At 40.8% G+C, this 23,936-nt stretch overlaps 2 protein-coding genes and 1 long non-coding RNA gene across 3 annotated transcripts in view; all 3 read left to right on the top strand.

The window, feature by feature from the left end:
* LOC124172999 overlaps nucleotides 1–23,936 on the top strand; it is a 248,523-nt gene that overhangs the window by 107,026 nt on the left and 117,561 nt on the right. The window lies entirely within an intron of this gene.
* Nucleotides 1–23,936, top strand: part of LOC124172996 (hypermethylated in cancer 2 protein-like) — a gene marked incomplete at its 3' end in the record, with an annotated part of 65,521 nt that overhangs the window by 1,810 nt on the left and 39,775 nt on the right.
* Nucleotides 474–13,124, top strand: LOC124173000. Its single transcript, XR_006868330.1, has 2 exons — nucleotides 474–1,555; nucleotides 11,482–13,124. It is a non-coding gene; the product is annotated as an uncharacterized LOC124173000 (long non-coding RNA).

Genomic DNA, 23,936 nt, shown 5'->3' with positions numbered 1-23,936 from the left:
CAGGCAACTTGAGCGGGATGGGACTAAGTGACGTGGTGCCTGACAGTGTAGTTTCAGACGTCGAGCAGCGGTTTTGAAGCATTCGTATATACCACTTTTCTTTATCCGTGATCACGCAGCCACAGATGTGTAGTTTTCGAAACCAGGCATTACATGGAGCATTAATAATATAGGTGCAACCATGTTATCGCCACTAAAAAGATCGCGAACTGGTGAAGAAAGCTCTCAATGAGAACGGGAAGCACTCTTAAATAACAGATTAACTGCATCAATAATAGCATAATGTTTGTTTTAGTTAAATTATGAACATTGCAAGACATTTAAGTGAAAGTTTGGGTTATCCGTGTTTTCCGATTATTCGTGCCGTCTCCCCCCTCCCCCATCATTAGTACGGAAAATCGGGAGTGTGCTGTATTAAAAGAACTGCATCGCATTGTGTTTAAACGTGTGAACGAACAACACCTTTCACTTGATCCGTTTTAAGGATTGTTTTCTACGGAGGCTTAATTTAGGATTTTTTGCCCTTAAGGTTAAATTGTCCTTGGAATTGATTTTTTGCAATTCCGCGTAACAAAGACACATTTGCCCGGGGATTGATTCTGTTACCATTTTGTGACAGTTTCCATTTAACAGAGGGCACCGATGCACGTAAAATCCTATTGCGACCGCCAGAACCAATAATATTTTACGGATAAGACAGCTTTCCGCTCAATTAAGGTTCCCCTGAAGGCAAGTTAAGGATTTTTTTTCCTTAAGGTGAAAAATGTCCTTGGAATTGTTTTTTTGCAATTCTGCTTAACAAAGATATACGTGCCCAGAAATAGATTCAGTTTCCCTGTTTTGACAATTTCCGTTTAACAGAGGGCACCGATGCACGTAAATCCCTTTTGCGACTGCCAGGACCAATAATATTTTATGGATAAGACAACTTTCCCCTCGACTCAGGTTCACCTGAAGGCAGGTTTCACTGTATTAAGTGTTGTAATTTTCTCATACAACTTATGAACTTCTCCATATATCATTTCAGTCCTGTCCAAAATGGCATCCACGCACTCCTGCCTAGCTCTTGCCAGATCGGATGGAAGCGGACACTCCCCAGCCTCCTCTCCGAGGCCAAACTTGATTAACGTCACATCCTCCGCTGTTGACGTCACGGCCTCTTCCAAGCAGCGCAACAGTGTGTCTCGTCCACACACTTGCGCCTAGAGCATCTCCGACGCAGAGTTCAACCGACACAGTATGCATTTCACCTCCTGTCTCAATGCATCCACAGAGGACTTGAGAGATTCAATATGCTGATCTAGAGTACCCACACTCGTCGTATGTTCAGTACTTCTACTCGAAGATGCTTCCAGACGACTACGGGTAATCACTCGGCCTCTCCCATGCATCAATGACACCAACTTCAGAACTTTTGAGCGGTCCATGTCTTGAAGGGAACGTCACTCCATCTCCTCAGCTGAAGAAAGTGCGTTCGCCAGATCGTCATTGGCCACGTCTCGGTCATCTCCTCTTGCCAGCAACTCCTCCACCCAATCAGCCTTCCCCGAGTGTTGTAAGTTGTTTTAAAAAAAATTATTGCAATTTTTGATCTTGTTCTTTTGCGTGACTTTATCTAATGTGCTACAGATAACTCTGTCTTCGAATCCATTTCCCCGTAGAATGGCCTCTAGCTTCCGCCTCTCTTCGGCAAAGTTGTTCTGGTCACTTATCGTGCAGGAGCGGTGAATCAAGGTGTTGACCACTCCATTTATTTGGGCTGGGTGATAGTGAGATAAAGCGTGCAGGTACCGATTCCCAACTTTTCAGAATCCCTTGAGAAAGCGACCAGCATCGGTCGGGAAACGTTTGGGGCCACCCAAAAAGAATTGACGCGGCGACGTAGCCCAAAAGTTATTGTTCAACACGACGAGTACCCGAGAAAGTTTTAACGAAGTAACGAGCGTGCTGCGCCCGCTCCCAGCAGGCTTCCCCCGCTCTTTTCAATGCAGGTCCACAGAGGGATAGGTGCGTTTCTAATTTTAAAATGTAGAAAAAAAAAGGCAGGGTCTTATGTTCAAAATTAATTGGAATGTTCATGTACAAATTGAGGTCAGAGGACCTCTTTAAACACAACATTGGAAGTGATTACACTATCCTCTGTTAAACGCACATGATGACTCATACTTACGTATCAACAGGAGACTTGAATGTGGAATCAGCCGCATTGTGGTAAAAGTTATTCAAAGAATGTGAGATATTGTTGCAAATGAGCAAATGTATCTGTTTCTGCGCCGTTAACGTCAGGAATATTTCATCATCATCATCATCACTGGTCAACAATCCTAGGATTGGTTTGACGCAGCTCTCCACTCAGTTCTCCTATCAGCTAATCTTTTCACTCCTACGTATTTCTTCTCCTTCACATCTCTCTTTACTTGTTCCATATATTTTGTTCGAGGTCTTCCTTTTCCATTCTTGCCTTCCACCTGTCCTTCGACGATTGTCTTCATCAGGCCATCATGTTTCAAGATGTGGCCTATAAGGTTGTTCCGTCTTCTTATTAAGGTTTTCATGAGGCTTCTCTTCTCTCCTACCCTTCTTAGGACTTCCTCGTAACTAACTCGGTCGATCCATTTGATTTTCATCATTCTTTTTAGCACCACATTTCAAAGGCCTCTATCCTTGCTTTCTCCGCTACGGTCATTGTCCATGCCTCACTTCCGTATAGGAGCATACTCCAGATGTAGGTTCTTATAAATTGTTTCTTTACTTCCATATTTAAGGTTCCCGCTGTAAGCAGGTCTCTCTTTTGGTGGAATGCTCTCTTCGCCTGGGTACCTCATTTGTAGAGTTTGGTTGCGTATAAGTTGAGAAAAAGGTATCTATACAGTAGAAATAATATAGAAGATGTTAAATTCTGATAAATTCTGTTCATTCTGGTACCTCATTTGTAGAGTTTGGTTGCGTATAAGTTGAGAAAAAGGTATCTATACAGTAGAAATAATATAGAAAATGGACCAAAGCAGGAAGATTCCTGGAGAGGCCTTTGGCTAAGCCTCCAATTACTGTTGGCAGGTGGAACCAGACCATAGGGATTTGGTTTTCAGCCCATCTTTCATGTTACTCTGCTGCGGATGAAGCAGATATACATATGCATTGGTGAAAAATTGGCAGTGAAAACCCAATACTATGTTGTCTCGGAGTCTTCCGTGGCATACAGAATTTGTGGATTTTTCCATTTTCCGTGTTGTCCTCGCATTTTGTTCTCAGAGGTGACGACGGTTTCGCCAGGATTCCACCGGACGTCTTCAGGTCGAAGTGGTGCTTTCGGTATTTTTGCCGCGTATACATAGCTCTCCTTCCTCGCAACCGCATTGTTGTTGGAAGATTCAATCCGCCGAATCCAAATCGTTCAAAATGAATGATGGAAGATTCAAATCCTCCAAGTCGTTCAATTATAGATAGAACTGATTAGAGATGCCTTAAATTAAGATGAAAATTAATAACCGCTGTGAATTGCTATGCGTCATAATACAGTAGATTCCGTCTAATGGGTCCACCGGTTACTTGGGGCAGCCGCTTAATTGGGGCAGATCTTGAAGAACAGAACCCAATAGAGGGATATCCCAGAGTATTCTCCGCGTAATTGGTACAGCATGCCGCTTTATTGGGCCATGAGTCGGCGACATATACTCTATATGAAATTAAATTTTTTTTGTTTTCAGAATACTATTTTTTTATATTTTCCTCCTTTGATTTACTCTTATTTTTCACAAATGTTCCTTGTCTTGCCCCATTTTGAAAGCTCTTGTTGTTATACTATCCGCAAGAGGATAGGACTTTTTTTTAACCATTGCGCGCCGGACCTTGGTTCAGGGAAATTCTTCCTCAATACGATCCTCTTGAAAGTTTTCTTTACTCCCTTGTACGAAGCGTTTTCGTGTCAACTGAAGGCAGTGGTCACTCCCTAACCATTTTTGGACCCAACTCAGTGGGGCGCCGATCCCTTTCCTCGGCCTCTGTCCCAGACCCTTGAAGGATTAAAAGCCCCTTCCTAGCACGAGTTCGCGGTCAACTGGATAAAATGTTAATGCAAAATATAAGCAAATGCTTGTTGTTCGCATCGATTTTTTACATTCAAAATGAATTTTGTGTTTTTTACTGAGCATGCAGAAATTTTAAACGAAGTTCTAACGTTTATATAGACGGATTTAGTATATTTGCTAGTTGTTCTATAACTCTGTTGATATTTACGTTAGAATTTCGTTTGAAATTTCCATGTGGTCAGCAAAAAAAGATGAATTCATTTCTAGCATTGAATTTCAAAAGTAAGGAACAAATATTTTTTTGAAAACACACTGCAAATAACAGTAGTTGACTGCGTTGAGAGGATAGGAAAGGGTCGATCTGAGCGGCCCAAGATGGGACTGGACTCGCGCTAAGGCGGATCGTGAGGGGCGACCGCGTCCGTGGGTCTATTGTGTCCGCGACGGTCACTTTTTTCGACCTGTGCCGCACAGGCTTCGTTGGTTAGGGTAAGAACATTCAGGACGCACTGGTGTGGCATTCGTTGTTTATGGAAGAAAATCCTCACCGCACAGGTGAGGCATTCGGCGTGAAAGGGTTAATAGGAGTTAGTAAAAAACATTCATTCAGCGTCGCCCGAGGCTGTGAAAAATATTTTAAACTAAATTGTTAAAAATGAAAATAAATTAACTTAACTCGCTGATTTAGAAACAGTTCATAGTTTAATAATCTTATGTTGCATTATAAAGATTCTTTAGTCTTCTTTCTACCATTTCAAAGTTTTTTATGCCCATATACAAGAGAGTTCGCCTAATTGGGGCAAAGTGCACAAGTCTCGATATGTCCCAATTAACCGGAATCTACTGTATTTGAAATAGAGTAGGTTGACAGGTTCTTACGGATACTAGAGCCGTGTCGTTCATGAATGAATCTTTCAAAATGAACGATTCAAGCCAGCAACTCTTGCCAGCTTGTCTTCCGCGGCGTGCAGAATTTGTGGATTTCGAGGTGACGACGGTTTCACCAGGATTCCACCGGGCGTCTTCAGGTCGAAGTGGTGCTTTCGGTGTTTTTGCCGGGTATACATAGCTTTCCCTCCTGGCGGCCACAGTGTTGTTGTCCGGTTACCCTTGCTGCTGCACCGTGATTGGTTGGATTTCTAAACACTCTCTTCCAGGCGTTGGTTGTATTGTATCCGTCTTCTCTATTGAAATTTTTGGACGTTTTGATGATCTCTACATCTACATAATACCCCGCAAGCCGCCTAAAAGGCGTGTGGCAGGGGGTGTTAGGACACCAGCCGTTTAATAATAATAATAATTAATAATAAACGTCTTTATTGGGCGAGATTGGGACTAGAGAGTCCCATCTTCCATCTAACCCCTCGTCAAACATGAAATATATGCAGTTTAATACATTGTCAAGTTGTTCATGAAATTACATAAAAATAAATAGAACTTCCATTATCAATCGACAAATAAAATTATAAGTTAACAAAGTTACTATTGACCAAGGGTAAAAAGATGTTAGTGAACGTGGGAAACATTGACTGTCGTCCTCATTGGAAAAAACCCACTGCAGGAAAACGCCCACACAAGAAGGGGTGGTGAAAAACCTGCGAAAGCCTGTTTACAGCTAAAAAAAAATGAACTGCTCTAACGAGGTTGGGACTAGCGTTTATTAAAGTCCTTTATGGTTCGGGGGACAAACGAATTCCCATATCTATCCGTTCGGCAAAACATATCTCTTAATTTATCGCTTCTATCGGACCTGGAAATATAGTGTGGCTCTAATATTACGTTCTCTGTGTCGCTCTTAAAGATATCCATTCTCAATTGTTCAAGCAATCTAAGCCTAGCGCGCAGCCTCCAACGGCTCCCAGCCTAATTCGCTTAACATCTGGGTAACACTGTCTGTACGCCCGCAGCAGTTTTTGACGAAACGCGCAGCCTTCTTTTGTATTTTATTCAGTTCGCGGATTAAGTCTTTCTGCAGCGGATCCCATACGCTTGCTGCACATTCAAGGTGCGGTCGGACGAGAGCGATATAGCACCTTTCTTTTACTTTCTCATCCGAAAATCTTCCCACAATACGCTTGATGATTAATTGCCTCTATTGCCTCCCTTATCCGCCTGGGGTAATACCTCTTCTCTTTTGCGATGATTTTTGCTTCCTCAAATTTTATATTGTGCTCAGACTCGCTCCAAGCATGCTCCGAAAGCACCACTTCGACCCGAAGACGCCTGGTGGAATCCTGGCGAAAGTGTCGTCACCTCTGACCACGGAACGCGGCGAAAACCCGGAATATGGAGAAATCCACAAATAATTCTTTCAAAATCATCATTCATTGAGAATCTTCTGTAAGTCAGTTGTAAGATGTTTTAAAGAAATGAAATATATATTTCATTTTAAGTTTTAATTCTTTCAATATCTTGATTCACTGCGGAGATACAGTAAATATCATTCCACGTAGTGAAACTCTTTGCATCGTAAACCTCCATACTTCGTACCACCCCTAAAGTCCCATCAGATGTACGTGTAAATTTATGGGCAAGCCCTTTTGTAATGAACCTCTTTATCTCGTAAAACCTCCACTTATCATACCAAGGTAACACCCCCGAGACGGCCAAACTACCTCCGCAACTTGTACTGAGATTACTGGAGACCGTTAATGCAGCTGCGATTACGTACTTGGAATGACATTTTCTGAGATAAATGTTTCACACTTATTTTTTTTCTAATAAATCTAATACTGGCCTTTAAAGGCCAGTTTACACAGTACATTAACACGTACGGGTTAAGGTCTAAATGTATGAATGCGAGAATGAACGCCAAAATGCACCGTGTAACCACCCAACTTGTGCAAATGCATGCACAGAAAATAGAACCTGCATGCACCAGTGGCATATGTCCACTGGTGCATGCATATTTGTTTAAACACATAAATATAATAGTGTAAAAGACAGTAGTGCCTTTCATTTCCGAAAGATATGAAAAAATGGTGCCTATCACTAAAACCTCTCTAAAGTGAACTTAACTTTCACTCAAATGTCTTGCAATGATGCGAATAAAATAAATAAATTTTGAAATGTAAATCCTTACCCTCTTTAGGTTGAATTAAATCTTACAAGATTGAATTATATTAAGATTTCTTGAATATCACACTTACTTACCGTATATGTCTGCATGTAGAATAGAATAGAATAATTTATTAGTCCAAAAGACACTGTGCAAAATAAAAGTATAGAGCAAGTGTATAGGACACGTCAAAAGAAAGAGTGAGGAAATAACAAAATCACATAAGATATCAGGGTTCCCACTTAACCGTGAAAACTTTAAAACCGTGAATTAGCCGTGAATTTAGTCTACCGTGAAAAAAACCTGGAAAAAGCCGTGAATTTCATCATGAAACCTTAAAAATCTCTCAAACTTGATTGTAGATCTACGATAGATGGATTAAAAGAAAAAAAGGATGTTTCGATCATGTTTCAAGGCCGAGTCACGTGCAGATACAGTCCACGCATTTACCTGAACACGTGTATTCGAAAGCGCAACTATTAATTGGTCCGTGTGTGCCATGACAGCACATTGACCTTAAGCCTGCGATGTAAAAATGAAGTATAAAAATGAATATTAGAATAAAAGTTTTTGGCGCCTCTTGTGAAGTCTCGAGGGGGAATCGCAAGAAAGTTTTTCTTCCCAAACGAGGTAAAGGGTGTACGAAACATTCTTTGCGAGAGCGGGCGTCATTCTCGAGGAAAATCCTTGGGTCCCCACAACAAAAGCACCGCACTGAAAGCACCCTCGAATGTAAACTTTGGGAAGGGAGGACTGTTTTGCACGTGGGATGAGTTCATTTCGTCAGAGACTGGGGAATGAGAAAGAATTGCTCTTTCTTTGTGTGTAGCCAGCCTTGATGAGGAAGTTTGCAGTCCATTACGACATTAATCCCATGTCTTTTTGTAATGATGTTCCATTATCTCTTGCCTATTAAATTTTGATCTCTATAGGTTGTGTTTCCATTACATTTTAAAACTCATCTGCAATATTGTATTCTCTTGTGTGGAGAATTTTCTCATTCAGTTTGTATTCATCGTTTGGCCATCAATCCTGTAATCAGGGTTCCCACTCAACCGTGGAAACCTTAAAAGCGTGAATGAGCCGTGAATTTCGCCATGAAACCTTCGCCAGAAATCTCTCAGACTTGATTGTAGAACCACGATTGACTGATGAAAAGAAAAATCGATATTTCGATCATTATTTCAAGGTCAGTCATGTACAGACTCTGTCCACGCATTTATCTACACAAGTGTATTCGCGGATCAGTTCTTGGTCCGGGTGACATGACGGCACATTGACCTGTGATTGTAAGACTGGTAACCGGTAAAGTATTCATTAACCCTTGCGAAAAATCAGGCACTTCTTCACTTCCCTGCCACCCTGCTCTCTCCATTTCCCCACTCCCAACCAGGTCCTGCATTTTGCTAATGATACGTGACGTCATGAGAGAGATAGCACTTTCATTGCTGCGTTTGCATTCAAATTCCGTCGCGTTTGTTAAATTAGTAGTTAATTTGCGGCTGATGATTGATACGTGATCAATATTTCTGTCTAAAATGCCGTATCTACAAACTGTGAATTTGACGACATTTAGACCGTGAAAACCTGGAATAAACTGTGAATTTTATAATTTAGTCACAGTGGGAGTCCTGATAATACAGTAAAACCTCTACGTAGTGAACCTCTTTACATCATAAACCTCCATACATCATACCACCCCTACGGTCCTGTCTGATTTACATGCAAATTTAAAGGCAAACCTCTTAGTAGTGAACCTCTTTATATCGTAAAACCTCCACTTATCATACCAAGGAGACCCCCCCGAGACGGCCAAAGTACCTCCGCAGATCGTACCAAGACAACTAGAGACCATTAATGATGCAGCCGTGATTACGTACATGGAATGATACTTTCAGCAATATATGTTTCTCTCTTTTTTTTCTTATACACCTTATTATGCTGTCATTTTCACGTTAATCATAAGTTGTGGCCATTTGGTTCAATCGAAAAATCAGACATTTCTTTACTTCCCTGCTACCCTCCATTTTCCCACTCACAAGCATGCCCTGCATTTTGTCGACGATAGGTGACGTCATGTGAGATAGCACGTTCATTGCTGCATTTGCACTCTCAGCATCTATTGCATTTATTAAATTTGTAGTCAATGTGTGGCCGGTGATTGTTACATTAGCAATATTTTCACCCAAAATGGCATATCAACAGGCCGTGAATTTGACGACATTCAACGACATAATTTTATTATTTAGTTAGAGTGGGAACCCTGCTAAATAAAGTCATGGCATTACAATTTCTATTAGCGTCCATGCTTTTTTCTTGGCAGAAGACTGTACCGTAGATGATTACAGCGACAGAAATGCCGAGTGACATTAAAAGGAATGCGTACAAGGAGGTTGTAAATACAGCAGACTCTCGATTATCTGGCTGCGGTTATTCCATGTTGCGGATTATCCGTGCACGATTTTCACTCTTGCTCAATATTTTCCACGACCTTTAAAAAAAATTGGATGCAAACTCATCGGAACAACTTCATTAATGCTAGGATACACCAATCTTATTATTTGTATTAGAATCCCCCTAGAAATTCAAGCAATAGCTAGCTAGCTGCATTCACGGGAGTACCATGTTCATGTTTCCCAAGCCTCGCAGCACGCGACTCTGCTCCGTGATCATGGATTCAAGTCCCGCAGCAATTGCAAACAGGGAAACTAGTGCGATAGGCGACTACGTGGTGTGGTGCCTGAGTTTCAGACATTTCTTTACTTCCCTGCTATCCTCCATTTTCCCACTCACAAGCATGCCCTGCATTTTGTCGACGATAGGTGACGTCATTTGAGATAGCACTGTCATTGTTGCGTTTGCACTCACAGGGTCTGTCGTGTTTTTTAAATTTGTAGTTAATGTGCGGCCGATGATTGTTACGTGATCGACATTTCTACCGAAAATGGCGTATCAACAGACCGTGAATTTGACGACATTTAGACTGTGAAAACCGGGAAAAAACCGTGAAATTTATATTTAAGCTAGAGTGGGAACCCTGGATATTCTTTCACACTGTAAAAACACCTCGTGATGAGGAAGTTAAATAACTTTCTCGTAAACACATTGTATCTGTCCTCTTGTTTTATATCGGCTGGTAATTTGTTACAAAGTTTTATGCACATATTTCTGGGACTCCTTAGATGTTTAGTGGAGCAGGATGACATCACATGCATATCATATTTTAGCCTAGTGTCGTAGGAATGGATTTCATTATTCTTTGCAAAATCTGATATGTGCTTTTTAACATAAATTACAGAGTGATAAACATAAATAGAAGGTACTATTAATAGATTTAATCTCGGAAACAGTGGCCTGCAGTGAGCTCTATAGTGTACTTTACAGATTGTTCTTACAAACTTTTTTGGATGACAAAAACACTATTTAAATACATTGTTGATCCCCACAAGACTATTCCATAAGATATATACGTGGGTAAAATAGTCCGTAGTAAAGGGTTTTTTAAAATTTCTAAGCTAACAGTGTGTTTCAAAATAGATTGATACCAAATAAATTACAGAATTCAGTTTTTTTTTTTTTTAGTCCCCCCTTTTTTCCAAAAATGTCTGTGGTAAAAGTAAAGGATGGGACTATATTCAAACGCATTTTTTTTTTTACTTTTCCAGAAACTAGAGCCTCAAAATTAGGGGGGGGGGGACTATATTCAGAGGGAGACTATGTTAAGAGAAATACGGTGTACCACTTCTTTTTTAAATAATGCTACCCGGGTTATGTTTGTATAAACGCATTAATATAATATTGTTTGTTTTAACGCCTTTCATTGTTTAATGATATGAAAAAATGGTACCTATCACTAAAACCTCCCTATAGTGAACCTCCATACATCAAATTGCCCAAATGTTGGTCCCCTCCATAACGATGCAAAGAGGTTTTACTGTAACAGCGTTGAGCAGGAAGGAAACGAGACGAAATGGGCAGTAGGATATGAAATGCCGCTAGGCACCCCCTTATCCAGGCTAGGAGGGATGGCCAGGAAGAGTTAAGCCGGATTCGCTTAACAGCAAGGAAAAGTACACTTGGGTTCAACCCGGGAAGCTATGCACATTTCGGGAAACTGACATAGGTGGTCGAGCAATGACCAAACATTTAAAAACGTTTTTCCTGCAGTCAGCATACAAAATGTTTGAAAACGTTCCTGCAGTTTAAGGGCCAAGGATGGTGTGGTTTGGGGGTAGAGCTCTCCCCAGAGTAACCTATAGAAGTGAGAATATCTCCCATTCAGGATTAGAGAGAAGTTTTATTCCCTGGACAAACTGTCACTCAATCAATGTAACGATTTGATTGTTGGATTATTCTTACACTGATCACTCATTTTTTTCTATGTTCAATACGTAGGTTGCTGCTGCATTAAGACCCGCTTGGCACCCTGGAAGACATCAATGCGAGGATGATGATGGAGCAAGGACTTTGGCGTGCTGGAGTCCGACTCGGGGAAGGCTGATTGGGTGGCGGAGTTGCTGGCGAGAGGGGCTGGCCGAGACGTGGCCAATCACGATCTTGCGAACGGACTTTCTTGAGCTGAGAACACCGAACGACACTTCCCCGGGGATGTGGACCGCTCAAAAGTTCTGAAGTTGGTGTGATTGATACATGAGAGAGGCCGAGTGATTACCCGTCGTCGTCTGGAAGCATCATCCAGTAGAAGTACTGACCATACGACGAGTGTGGGTACTCTATATCAGCATATTGAATCTCTGAAGCCCTCTGTGGATGCATTGAGGCAGGAGGTGAAATGTCTACTGTGTTGGTTGAACTCTGCGTCGGAGGTGCTCTAGGCGCGGGTGTGTGGACGTGACACACTGTTGCGCTGCTTGGAAGAGGCCGTGACGTCAACTGCGGAGGATGTGACGTCAATAAAGTTTGGCCCGAGAGGGGAGGCTGGGGAGTGTCCGCTTCCATCCGATACGGCCAGAGCTAGGCAGGAGTGCGTGGATGCCATTTTGGACAGGACTGAAATGATATATGGAGAAGTTCATAAGTTGTATGAGAAAATTACAACACTTAATACAGTGAAACCTGCCTTCAGGTGAACCTTAGTCGAGGGGAAAGTTGTCTTATCCATAAAATATTATTGGTCCTGGCGGTCGCAAAAGGGTTTTAGGTGAATCGATGCCCTCTGTTAAACGGAAATTGTCAAAACAATGAAACTGAATCTATTTCTGGGCACGTATGTCTTTGTTAAGCGGAATTGCAAAAAACAATTCCGAGGACATTTTTCACCTTAAGGAAAAAAAATCCTTAACTTGCCTTCAGGGGAACCTGAATTGAGCGGAAAGCTGTCTTATCCGTAAAATATTATTGGTTCTGGCGGTCGCAATAGGATTTTACGTGCATCGGTGCCCTCTGTTAATCGGAAACTGTCACAAAATGGAAACTGAATCTATTTCTGGGCACGTATGTCTTTGTTAAGCAGAATTGCAAAAAACAATTCAGAGGACAATTTTCACCTTAAGGAAAAAAAATCCTAAAATGAGCCTTCGTAGAAAACAATCCTTGACAAACACACCATGCCAAAGGAGATCCGGGGTTTTTTGACGTCAAAAACATGATTTTTTTGGACGCGAAAACAATAATTTTCTAAGTGTGTTAATTAAAATGAAGTATAAAAATGAATATTAAAATAAATGTTTTTGGCGTCTCTTGTGAAGTCTCGAGGGGGAATCGCAAGAAAGTTTTTCTTCCCAAACGAGGTGAAAAGTGTACGAAACAAATCCTTTGCGAGAGTGGGCGTCATTCTCAAGGAAAATCCTCGGGTCCCCACAACAAAAGCACCGCACTGAAAGCACCCTCGAATGTAAACTTTGGGAAGAGAGGACTGTTTTGCACGTGGGATGAGTTCATTTCGTCAGAGACTGGGGAATGAGAAGGAATGGCTCTTAGTGTGTAGCCAGCCTTGATGAGGAAGTGTACAGTCCATTACGACATTAATCACATGTCTTTTTGTAATGATGTTCCATTATCTCTTGCCTATTAAATTTTGCTCCCTATAATTTGTGTTTCCATTACATTTTAAAACTCATCTGCAATATTGTATTCTCTTTTGTGGAGAATTTTCTCATTCAGTTTGTATTCATCGTTTTGCCATCAATCCTGTAATCAGGGTTCCCACTCAACCGTGAAAACCTTAAAACCGTGAATGAGCCGTGAATTTCGTCATAAAATCTTAAAAATCTCTCAAACTTGATTGCAGAAATATGATAGACGGATTAAAAGAATAATCAATATTTCGATCATGTTTCAAGGCAGTCACGTGCAGACAACGTTCACGCATTTATCTGGACACGTGTATTTGAAGTGCAGTTATTGGCCCGCGTGCCGTGATGACACATTGACCTTAGGCCTGTGATAGGAAGACTGGTGACCGGTAAAGATTTTCATTAACCCCTTTGCGCTGTAATGACGACTCTAGCTCGTCATGAACTTGCGATGCCAAACCGTGCAATGACGAGTGTATCTCGTCATCGGATTTTCATTGGTTTTGCACTATTTTGAGGAAAAATATAATTATTGTGAAAGCTTAAAAATGTTAAAACATTCAGGGTATACGTAAATAATTCATATTTCATGAAACGTGATGCATTGAAAGGATTAAAATGATTTTATTCGAGTAGCGATAGCTGTCTTATCCATATTTACTAATCACATTTTATTTCATGGTTCTACATTGATTGAAATTACAACGTATCATTTCACTACCTACCATTTAAAAGAGAATCACAGAGAAAATGAATGGAGAATAAGAGCACGATATTCAGGAAACTAATTTAAATTTTAATTCATTTTAATAAATTTTATTTATCTGGACACGTGTATTCAAAGCGCAGTTATTGGTCCGTGTGCCATGCGACACATTGATCTTAGGCCTGTGATTGGAAGACTGGTGACCAGTAAAGTTTTCATTGACCCTGGAGAAAAATCAGACACTTCTTCACTTCCCTGCCATCCTGCTCACTCCATATTCCCACTCACAGCCTTTAGCCGGCCCTGAATTTTGCGAACGAACGATGATGTCATGAGAGAGATAGTACTTTCAATGCTGCATTTGCACTCTTGGCACCTGTTGTGTGCGCTACATTTTTGGTTAACGTGAGGCCGGTGAATGTTACGTGATTTATATTTCTACCTAAAATGGCATATCAAGAGACTGTGAATTTGACGAAATTTAGACCGCGAAAACCTGGAAAAAGTGAATTTTATGATTAAATTAGGATGGGAACCCTGTGTAAGCAGATCGTATTTGACTTGGGTTTACTGTTTTCACTCATTTTTTTTTATTTTGACGTAAAGCACCATGTTTCAGTATATTATAGGACACTATGATTGCAATTTTGCCTTCTGATCAAATCTTTTGATGATTGATGCTTGTATTCTGCTCATCTTTCTTGTATTTTTGAAGTGTAGCCTTGTCATTCATTTTGATGGCATGGATTCTTTCGTTGTTTTAAGATTTATTCCTGGATTATGAATAAAATTGATTTTTGGCTGTACTAATTCTACCCTTTTATTGTCTCCTTTCAACTGGTATTTCTCCTTGTGTACCAGAGGCTTCCTCTGAGTGTGAAAATAAAATTTGATTGATGAGGTTAACACTTTTGAGTGCCGGCCGCTAATTTCTATGCCCTATTGAAAAATCCAGCCATTTTTGCCAAATTCACAATTTTTTTTAAAAACATTAGCATCAAAAGTATATTTATATCGATGTGTACATATTTCAATAAAAATGGCCTTTGCTCTTCTTTATGAATTAGTTGAATAACATTATTGCTAATTTTTAAATATATTTTTAATAATGAACGTTAAAAACACTCGAGGTTGGGTAGAATCACAGAACACACTAAAAAAATGATAAAAAGCACAGTAAGTACTGAATTTTCGGTGGCGTGGCCACCTTCCTCAGAGATAGGTAGGAGACTGTTGGTAAAGGATAGCTGAGGGAAGGGGAAATAGTGGGGTAGGTAGGGTCCAAAGAGGGGGGGAAAAGAGTGAGCTGAGGCAATTGATTGAATGAGGCAAGGGATTATCGGTTGATATTTAAGCCGGGAGGAAGAAATGCTTTGAATAGCCATATGTAAGTTAATTCAATGGAATTAAGTTTGAGTGAGTGGTCTGTGATGAAAATATATTTAAAAATTTAATCATGAAAACCTACAGTTTTTGAAAAATAAAAAAAGTTGCAACATATGATGTACCACGGTAACATGCAAAATATTTTTTTATTACGCTCAATTGAACTACTTAAAGCATGGAAATCATGAAAAAGCATTGTTCCAAGCAAAGCATTTTAAATCCTGGATGACAAAAAGGGTCATTAAACCCTCAACGAACGGTTCATTGGCGCAAAGAATTTTCACACAAAGTAGCCTAAGATAAGGATGGCGGTAGCTAGAGAGGACTTTTCGTCCTCAAGACATAAAGTGAACTCTTTTCCCATCGAGCAGTTGATTTTTGAAGTAACAGAACCACTAAGCAGTAAACTGGAAAAGTAAGACGGGCGAAATATTACGGCTTCACGCATACAAAGCCAATTTAATAGAAAGACGTAACATTACGTCCATGGCAATCTTAAGAAAGATTAACAAGACGTAATATTATGTCCATGGCACGCAAAACGTTAAATACACCAGCAGATGAAGTTCACCATGAAAAAATATTTGACTCAGCGGGGATTCGAAACTGTATCTCATCCAGGTTCAAATCCCAGTTAAGTCAAATATTTTTTCATGGCGAACTTCATCTGTTGGTGTATTTAACTTTGCACCCGTGTGAGTGACTGCGTACAAATTCACTTGTTCCTGCAGTGCTTTGGAATTCGTCGTCGCAGACCAGTGACAAAATAAGGATTTTTCACCCAGACAGTGGCTTGGTAAGCACGACCCTTGTCAGAGTGTGAACTTATGACGTCGACCTCTTGTTTGGTAAAACCCAAAGTTCGCTCTGAGAAAATGGCTTGGTGGTGGAACTAGTTAACCAGCCTGACCGGCAATCGGGAGATCCAGGTTCGAATCCCGGCTAAGTCAAATATTTTTTCATGGCGAACTTCATCTGTTGGTATATTTAACCCTATCAAAAAGAAATCCTGGAAAAATCCTGAATCCGCCCCTGAGTGCTGTGCTTCAGAAACATGCCAATGATTTATTAGTGTCAGAATACCTCGAGAAATGACGCGATAGAGAGACTGAAACCGGTTTCCTTACGCACCCGCATTGGGAACAGAATTAACCCTTTCATTGCTGTGAATGTACCTAGAACGCCCGCACGGCAGACTCCTGTGGACGTAATTTTTCTTCCTCCCTGCCATGCGGTCAGCACTTTTGCTGAAGCACTCCGAAAGGTTGCTAATCCGCGACCCGGAATCCTCGACGAGCTCATCCACGTAGGACCGTCTCCTCGAGCCTACCAGCGGGGGGGCCTACCTCCCGAAAAGTGACCGCTCTGACTGCAATTTGAAAATCAATCCGATCACCAAAAAATAATTGTTTTCATCGCACTCCTGCCAATCAAGCAATCAAATACGTCTTTGAACCGCGTTTTTGCGATGAAAAATAACGATATACTTAACTTTGCTAAAAACGTGGCTGCGTACAACCGGAAATTGGCCATTTTAGCAAAGTTAACAAAATCGTTATTTTTCATTGCAGAAACACGGTTCAACGACGTACTTGATTGCTTGATTAGCAGGATTGCGATGCAGGCAATCATTTTTCGATGATCGGATTGATTGATAGATTTTCAAAATGAAGTCAGAGTGGTCACTTTTCGGGAGGTAGGTCCCACGCTGGTAGGGTCGAGGAGACGGTCCTGCGTGGGTGAGTTTGTCGAGGAAAGGGTCGCGGATTGGCGAGTCTTCGGAGGGTGTACCACACCCATCCTGGAAGTACCTGCTCCATGGGCCCACGAAACGCATTTTAACCTTTTCGCCGCATGTGAGGAGAAGGTTTTCGGAGATTGAACAGCAACGAAAGGTTTAACTTTGCACCCGTGCGCGTGACTGCGTACAAAGTCACTTGTTCCTGCAGTGTTTTTGATTGCTGTGGTTATTGGGGGTGGTTCTGTAGGGGTTAACGTATTAGTGGATGAGAAGCGTAGGGGTAAAAGTGATTTCTTTTTTCTATACACTGTTTGGTACAGAAATTAGGTGTAGAAAACAAACGAGATCATTAAGATATTTAGTAGTGTATTTATTTTTATTTATTATTTTATTCTCAAACCACCGGATACAGCTCTTATTGGCCATTTTACACCGGGGTGTTCAACAAGTGTAACAAGTAAACGTACACAAACGACCATGCCATGGACCGAGGAAACCTACCCAGGCGGGACTCAAACCCGCGACCTCTTGTTTGGCAGGCAGGAACGTTAACCCGCCGCCACCGCAGCCGGCAAATGTGTATGTTCGAATGTCTTTCGAATCTGGCAAATGTGTATGTAATTTTCCACTCAATGTCATCACAGAACAGAGACTCACTCGTATCCCATGACAACCAAGTGTATTTGTTCTAACTATTAACTTTGCCTAAGGCCCCCTGCGCTCTGGCAGCCTTTGTAAAGCTACTATTTAGCTGCTTTGAGGAATTTCCAATGAAACGCACAGTATTGGCTCCGCGCACGGGCGAATTTTTAGTTCATCATCATCACTGGCCAACAATCCTAGGATTGGTTTGACGCAGCTCTCCACTCAGTTCTCCTATCAGCTAATCTTTTCACTCCTACGTATTTCTTCTCTTTCACACCACCTTCAAGTTCTCTAGCTTACCGCAGGTACGAAGTGATCTAACGTTCCATGTTCCTATCCGTAACATTCTATCTCGTTTGACCGATGTACCCTCTCGAGTAGTCCCCGCCCGGAGATCCGAATGGGGGACTAGTTTACCTCCAGAATATTTTACCCGAGAGAATTCCATCATGTCATTATATATATTGAGTGGAGTAGCTGCGTCTCCTCCGGATGATAATGTGGTGGTTTCCCCTTGCCTTCCACATCGCAGTACTACAGCCGTTAAAGTAAATGTTACCACGCCCGTAGTGGAATGTGTGTCGCTGTACCGACCAGTATGGTCTCCACCTTCGCACATATGAAGAAGAGCTGCTGCCCTCTCCCCCGGGTCATGAGAGGCATAATTGTTGGCGGGCCCCAGACGCCAAGTCACGGTATCTCCACTGGTTTTGGTATCTTTTAAATGGTCTACCTTACCCAAGGGTAGCCCAATACCCCCTCAGAATACCACCGCTTTTTGTCCACGACTGCTTATTCGACGAGAGAACTCACTTATCTCGCAGCTAACCTCTATATCTAAAGGTCGACCCACCATCCGCAACGAATTTTTAGTTGCTGCAACTAAATAGTAAGGTGGTTTCCTATTATTTTTTTATTACTATTATAATTATTATTACTCCTGGACTACGCATTTCACGCTTTTAGATTTTCAAGTGACGATATCTATTTTTCTTGATTAAATGAAAAGTGAAAATTTTCAAGCACGCGAATACGCGACGGGTAAGTATGAATGCTGGGAAAACTCCATGTGGCGTTGTTCTCGTTCCCGCTGCCGCAAGAGAGGTGACCTTGGGGCGAGGCTCTGAGCACTGATTCCACGCAGGATGCTAGCAGGTAGCAGAATACCCTGCTAGAAGGTAGCACTTGGCTTAAATGAGGATTATCAATACCTTATCAGAAGAAGGAAACTTTCCGACCATGGGCAGTTTTATTAAGTGATTATTAAGACATGTTTCCCTGAGCTCTGTGCCTCATGCATGCATTGGTAACCTCAGACGATGTATAACTCCTATCTACTCGTGTAGAAACTAGGTCCCTGTGACGTCACGTGGAGTGGCATCGCATGGGCGCCAATCTGGCCTTTTTCAAATAAAGTTAAAATTGACCATTCAACATTCGCCTCAACTGGGATTTCTAAAAGAAAATAATTTGTATATTATGAATACACTAATGGTGGGTAAGGAATCGCAATCAATGCCTTTCGTTTTCTTTGATGAAGGAAACTATCCTATTGCATCCGGACCTATACCGAGGGTGAGTAAACTGTTGCCGGCACAACCCACATAGCAACGAACCTCTCAGAGACGTCTCACTATGGTCTCGAATGATTCGAATATCACGTATGTCTCACAGATGTCTCCGAGATGTAATCGTGAGACGTTCAGGAATTAAAAAAAAAAAACGTATTTAAACGCCATCAATGCCTTCCATATATATTTTTCGGTGCAAATCTGCAGTTTTGATTATTAAAATCACGACATTTAATATGGGTTTCTTATTTTCAAAAGGTGATCCATCACAAAATTTGTCGCTAAAAATGATCGAGAAAAGTAGGCCGTAACTGTATAATTTAAATTTAATTATTTTTTTGCCTAAATTTAAAGCATACCATAGTACAAAGTCTAATGAGACATCTCAGAGACTTATGTGAGACGTCTCAAGAGATGTCACACAGACCATTTTTTTGGACATAGTGACATCTCAGAGATGCCTCTGAAGCTCTCAGAATATCTCTGAGACGTATTTCTGCTATGTGGCAATCTTCAATAGCTTAAATAAATAAAAGATCGTAGCACTTTTCCACAAGAATTTTTAATGCGTACAACGCATTTTGGCTCACTGAGCCACAGTGGCGCCGACTCCATGGGGCCTGAGGGGGGCCCGAGCCCCCTCAAAAATTCGTTATGGGTGTGAGGAAAAAATGTGCCAGGCTTGTCGATTTTCCCCGAAGTGTCCAGATCTCGATATTCGAGTTAATAGGGTTCTAATGTTGGTCATATGACTCTTCTAAAATGCTTAAAAAAACTAAAAACTCACTAATTATAAAATATCCTGGAGCAAAATCCCCGGTGTGGGCCCCCCCCAATAATTTTTGTAAGTCGGCGTCCCTGCTGAGCCATCATCTGGTACAAGACTCAGCTCAGTGAGCCGAAACGCGTTGTACGCATTAACCCTAATACGGGCCACATATTTTTCTGACGTAATCGGGCAAGGTGAGTCCAATGGACTCTTTTAACTTATGCTTTTAATTTAAACTATTAAACAGTGAAAAATATAACTTTTCACATCAATTTGTACATATTGCGCACTATTGAATCATTTAACATAAAATTGATTATTTTTTGTTTAACAAAAGTTTTAAATTACTTATTAATTTCATACATAGTCAAACACCGAGTACAGTGGACTCTTTTGACTAATTGTTTCTGTTTTCACTACATAAAACACCAAATATTTATCATTACATGTACCTAGTGATAATTTTACATTATTTTGACTATTCAAATCAAATATTTGTAAAATGCACATTACTTTTTACATTTCATGCAAACAGACTCACCTTGCCTGGATTTGTGGGAATTCAGGGAAAAAAAATTATTTCTAAGTTACTTTAATTCCAAAAGAAGTTTGAATTACTCTAACTTATAGGAAATATACAATTAGAAGAAGTAAAAAATTTACAACATGCTGACATTTCAATAACATAATAAAAATTCTCAAAAATGTGATGCGATGAGTCCAAGAGACTCACCTTGCCCGTATTAGGGTTAAAAATTCTTGTGTAAAAGTGCTACGATCTTTTATTTATTTAAATATGTCTAACTTCCACCAATTGAAGCCTGAATCTGTTGAGCTTATTCAATAGCTTATTTATGCAATTCCACAGCAAAAAGGAGTAGGTTTTCAGTGTGGATATTTTCGATGTTACTACCGTGTAGATTCATCTCTGCAGATGACAGTTTCACCAGCATTGCAGCAGGCTTCTTCTGGTCAATGAAGTGGGTGGTATCACCCATCTCTTATACACCCTGGTGGAGGCCGGTGTCTTCTCATTGGCTGGTTCAGGAGGCCCGGGTGGCTTCTCATTGGACCGCACCTCCTGCCTCTGTCCTGTCTCTCCGCGTTTACTCTTGAGGACTCTTCTCCATGTGTTAGGAAGCTGGTATCCGTTCTCTCTATTTAGTCCTCAAGAGTTAACCTGGACCATTCCTCACACCCAAATATTAGAGGGGTCTCGGGGCCCCTCAAGCCCCATGGAGTCGGTGCCACTGCTTCTGACAAAAATTATTGTTTGCCTCTAGTAATAATAATGTATTTATTCATCTGTAGCACAATAATGGTTGTGGTAGATGTCATCTATTAATACACCTCATGTGAGGACACAGTAATAAGTAACACAAGAGATAAATCATACAATTTGGAACAAAGTACAAAAGAGCATTTAAAAGCTGATAGTGGAGAAATCAATTTCCTCCAGTGAGTATATGGGTTTAGATATTAAGGATTTTTTCCATTTTTTTTGCGGAAGACATTGTTGTCAACCGTTCTTGCTGAGTTGGGCAACATGTTGAAGTACTTTATTGCCTGGTTTTCACAGTTAAAAGATTTGACGAGCCTACATTGAGTCATATCTAATTTACTCTTTGCTCTGTTGTCATGGTTATGTGCATCAGCTCTTGTGGAGTACAATTGCAAATTTCCCTTGATGAACAATAGAGTATGAAATACATACAAGCTGTAACAAACTCTAGTTTTTACTGATCAGTTCTTCAGGCATTTCAGTAAAATATAGATTAGTTTCAATTTGTGAATTCTCTGATGTTTCATTTGGCCCGCATGTATCTTGTAATTTTATCACTGCTCTGCAATGCTGTTTACGTAAAATGTAGTTATGGAATTGGTAAAAATTTATTTTACTGAGGACTCTCCTAATATTTAATTCATTCTAATTATTCATCAATTTCATTTTTAGATTCTTTCTGGGGTTTTCCTGTGAATGCATGAAGTGGCAAGTTAGCATTTGATCACACTTTAACACTAGAACCGCGGACAGGACTTTTTTGTCCCATCGCCCTTTGCAAATGTTTGCCATTCATGTACTAGTGGTTTGGTCCCTTTGAAATTTACTGACTTTCACTCACTTCTTATGCTCTTTCGAATAGTCATATCGAAAATATTGTATAATGCTTGGTTCGTGAGAAAAACATCGATTTACCTAGAACTGCGGGATGGGACTTTTTTGTCCCATATGGGGAACACATACAATTTCAGTTTTTTTTGTACACTTATTTTGTATTTAGCATAATAACAGTTCATTACGAAGGGGATCAATGCCCAGATACCATTTTTCTGCCAGTTAGAGGCACAGAAGGGAATAATCTGTGCACTGCGCTGGCTGCCTACTCACGCAGCACCGGCTGCGTCACCTCTGCTCGGCGCTGTGCCCCTCTTGACAAACAACACTTTCGCTGTCAAAATAAGTTTACTGTATTCCTAGTTATGCTTAATAAAACGTTTTAAACATTACCTAAACACGTGTTTTTTTTCGCACAAACCACACAAAAAACCGTCAATTATACTTAACCTTTTCCCTACTATACACGTATATATACGTGTGGACGTTTCCTGACCCGGGAGATGACGTCCGTATATTTACGTGTGAGATTTTCCTGGCCAGGAGAACGAAAGCCGTACATATACGTTTTCTAGCTCTCCCCCCTTTAGGACGGTCGCGGGTTTATGTCGTCTTTGTCTCGGGACCCAACCCTGCGGGGTTTAGGATTTACCCTCGGAATCCAGGGGCAGGTACCTCATCTTTTATAACCCCTCTTAGCGGTAAGGGACAGCGGTCGTACAATTGTTTATCCAGTCAGTTTTCAAAATAAATATTTGTTCATTTCTCAAGAAAAATAAACTAAGAATTGAATTAGTTGTCTTTTGAGCAGCGTTTACAATTTTTAAACGAAATTCTACGATAAATATTAACTTATATCTCGAGTTATGTATAAACGCCAACATGGAAATTGTTGCTGCATTAAATGCGTTAATATTGACCTTAGAACTTTGTTTAAAATTTGACATTGCTCAGAATAAAATGAGGAATTCAATTCAAAGTCTGTAATTTACGTGCAAGCAACAATTATCCATTAGCTAAATACATACAAGCAATACATAAGTTGACCACGACCCAATGCCGCAGGTATGGTCGTAAACCCGGAAAGGAGGGAGCACGACTACTCTCGGAGTCCGAGATTATGTGGAGTCGAAGTGGGAAGGGGTCGAAAAAGGTTCCGCGAGACCCTTCTTAATGAATGTCCTCCAAAAATGCTCCATACCACGAGAAAGAAGAGTCTCTTGGGGCTCAGTGCAGCAGTCATGCTAAGACAAAAACTCCGCCACCTCGAAAGGGTTAAACATGACAGGATCAACGTATTTTGTCAATGGGAGAAAAAAGTCCCATGCCGTGGTTTTGGTGGGGTTGGAAAGTTCAGCGGTTCTAGTGTTAAGGCTATATTAGGATATTTTACCCTTTCACAACAGAGCCCTCCCTTAGCGAAAAAACTGTTAAAAAACTATTTTTAAAAACTGTTGAAAATTTCAACAGTTAATTGGGACAACTGTTGAATCCAACAGTAACTGTTAAAATCCAACAGTAACTGATGAAACCCAACAGGAATTGTTGAAATCCAACAGTAACTGTAGAAGATCCAACAGTAACTGTTAAAATCCAACAGTAACTGTTAAAATCCAACAGTAACTGTTGAAATCCAACAGTAACTGTAGAAGATCCAACAGTAACTGTAGAAAATTCAACAGTAACTGATGAAACCCAACAGTAACTGATGAAACCCAACAGTAACTGTAGAAGATCCAACATTAACTGTTAACACATTCAGTGCAGATGACATATATATATGTCATGAGGGCTTTTCCACTCAGGCGGATGACATAAATGTATGTCTTCGGGAGTACGTTTTTCCGCTGGTCACTAGGGTGCTCCGAGCGCGCCTAGCGT

This window comes from Ischnura elegans (assembly GCF_921293095.1).
Source record: "Ischnura elegans chromosome 13 unlocalized genomic scaffold, ioIscEleg1.1 SUPER_13_unloc_3, whole genome shotgun sequence".
In the NCBI taxonomy this organism is placed as follows: Eukaryota; Metazoa; Arthropoda; class Insecta; order Odonata; family Coenagrionidae; genus Ischnura; species Ischnura elegans.
This window is presented reverse-complemented; position numbering and strand designations above follow the sequence as displayed.